We start from the raw sequence: 2,895 nt of genomic DNA on the forward strand, positions 1-2,895 counted from the left end.
GAGGCTGGCAGTTACTGGAGCAGTCTTGAACTATAGACACTCAATGGAGTTACTCACTGGGGCTCCCGCCCCCATTGAAGTCCTGGGAGCCAATTCCATAGCCCAGCCAAAGGCAAGACTTGGCTGCGTGTGTGATTAATTGCCTTTGTTCCCTCACAAAGAGAGTGTACCCGCAACAATGGGCAGTAGGAGGGGAGTGAAGTGGCCTCAACAGAGAGGCCTCTCTTCCTCCCTCAATTCCAGGGTGTGCCTGAGAGAGAGCTTCTGTGCTTTGCTCCAAAAAAAAGGTATCTTTCCAAGAGGAAATTATAGAGCTCAGAAAGTTAGTCATTAATGTAATGGTCTGAATCTACAATGAGAAAAAGATTGAAGCTGACATGATTTTTATCTTTGATATTATAGCTTCTGAAGTTGAGAAGTAATTACGTATGTTAATATTACATCCATTCGATATTCAGTGAATTTTTTTACAACTCTTTCTTAATTAATCTTCCTTTTCTCCCCCTCTCTGCTCACAGTGCTGGCAAACAGTCCTGAAATTGATCAGGGCTGATGTGAAAAGAATGCAGTGAGGAATCAGAAAGATCTAGGTTTGAATTTAGACGGATGCTTGACTTTAGGCATTTAGTAAATAAATAATACAAATAATAACTAATGCCTTTTGAAAATGCGATGTCATACCAGGCACTATGTAAAGATTTAACACACACATCATTTCACTGAATCCTCACAAAACCTTATGGGAGATGAATTATCCTTATGTCCATTTTAGAGATGAGGAAACTGAGGTTTGTCGGTGTACAGGCTGAGCCCCTGGCTGAAACTGCTTGCACACAGCACACGGGCCTCTGAGGATACCACCATTTCAGCTCTACTTTGGGAGATGGTGGTGAAGGTGAAGGTAGGGTGTGGTGAATTGGGGGTAGAAATAGTAACTGTCACTGCCTCAAATCATACTACTTTCTCCATCACACCCCTTGTGTCTTAACAGGCCGGGGCTACTGCATATCCCAGGCTTCTTCCCTACCTCTAACCCCCAAGGACCCAGTAACAGAAAGCATCAGAAAAGCAATAACAAATCTCTCTCTGCTCTTCCTTCCTCAGCAGAGGCCAGGAGTCCCAGAGAGCAGGAGAGAATTACAAAAGCAAGGAAGCTGCAGCCACTGCCCTTCAGCTTAAAATACAGACACATCAAAGAGACACCATGTGTAAATCACAAAGAACCAGGCCACTGTCCTCACTGTTTCAATTCTCTGGCAAACCTGGGGCTCTGAGATGCCAATTGCTGTATCTCGCATTCCTGGAGGATCTTTGAGTGCCTGCCCTTTGATATTTAACAATAAGAATAGAGTTATGAAGATGGATTAAGATTACATATATACATGATTCCCACTATTGGGCTCAGAAGTCATTTAATATCATCTGTTATCTCTATCATTGTCATTGGGTCTGGAAGCTGAGGAGGATTTGGATGAATGGAGAAGGCGAGTTTCAGGGGGATGGAGCAGAGGAAGTAAAGATTTAGAAGCATAAGCATTTGCTATAGGATACCTATGGTAATTGGCCAATTCACGGATTTAGTTAATTTATCATTTCATCCAACAAATATTTATTGAGCACCTACTATACTCCAGACCCTGTGCTAAGCAATGAACAGGGAGATAAAACAATTGAGAGCCCCACACTCAAAAGGCATAATCATCTTGGGAAGACAGATATTCACTAAATCCAACAGACAAATTAGTATATGATTCTGAATTGTGAGTGATAAGTGCTGTGAAGGGATCTCACCTGGGTCTATAAGAAAATAAGGGAACAATCTATAATGGGTGTGCATTCAGGTAGGTCAAGGATGACATTCCCGAGCAGGGATCTTAGGAGCTGAAGCCTGAAGGAAGAGCAGGAGTCCATGAGGCAATGAATTGGGGGAAGAGTGTTCAAGGCCTAGGGAACACCCTGTGCAAAATTGCTAGGTCAGGAAGGATCGGGCCACCGGAGGATGGGGAAGGGACAGGCAGACCTCTGCTTGACCCTCAGCAGGCTCAGACACCAAACAAAACCTATCACCTTTTCCTTACCTTTCCAAGTTCTGCTTCTCACCCTCAGCACCCACCTGTGTCACTCCCCAAGGCTCTGTGGATTTGATCTTCTCTCCTCTGAAGACAAGCATCTCAAGAGGCTTGTGGTCTTCCACATACTTAGGAGGCCAGACAGAACACAAACTCCCTAAGACATAACGTTGCTTTCTCTACTCACCTTGGATGTATGATTGTAAACTACAAAAAGCACTATGCAGGGGGAGTTCCCTTCAGATTTCTGCAGACCCACTGCTGGTCCTCACCCACTGGGCTTGGCACTGGAAAAGGCTTATGTGCATTTGGTATTGATCTTTAGTTGCCAGCACTGACCATTACTGCCTTTTGCTCTCCTTTCTGTGGCTTATTAGAAGAAAGCAGACATGTCCGGTGGACAAAGGAGGCAAATAATGAAAATGTTTCAGTACGTTCTCAACTGCCGATACACAGACAATAGTCACTTTCCACATTATCTATGTATAAACCTGGATTTTCTTTATAAATAATTTGAAGATAATCTCTCTCCCTCTTTCTCTCTCTCTTACTTTTTGGAAAATGCTTTAAGGGGTTAAATAACTCTAAAATCTTTACAATCAATGGGTAGAGGGTCACTTGAGCAACACGGTCTCTTGTGAACAGGCTAGAGAGAAGAAGTTGTAACAGGTGATAGAATGGTGAAGGGTGACTGTTTTGCTTTGCAAGAGCTGGGTGAAAAGTGGCGCAACGGCGGGGGGGCAGCATATGGGGAACCACTAGGGCCACAAACAACTGTCACATCATGACCTTTAACTTTTGACCACGAAAATACCTCCTGAGCATT

At 43.7% G+C, this 2,895-nt stretch overlaps 1 long non-coding RNA gene across 1 annotated transcript; it reads left to right on the top strand.

The window, feature by feature from the left end:
- Window positions 1-250: 250 nt before the first annotated feature.
- LOC122240502 lies at window positions 251-1,357 on the top strand. Its single transcript, XR_006220315.1, has 3 exons — window positions 251-287; window positions 773-901; window positions 1,105-1,357. It is a non-coding gene; the product is annotated as an uncharacterized LOC122240502 (long non-coding RNA).
- The last annotated feature ends 1,538 nt before the right edge of the window (window positions 1,358-2,895 follow it).

Source organism: Panthera tigris, chromosome A1, assembly GCF_018350195.1.
Source record: "Panthera tigris isolate Pti1 chromosome A1, P.tigris_Pti1_mat1.1, whole genome shotgun sequence".
Lineage (NCBI taxonomy): Eukaryota > Metazoa > Chordata > Mammalia > Carnivora > Felidae > Panthera > Panthera tigris.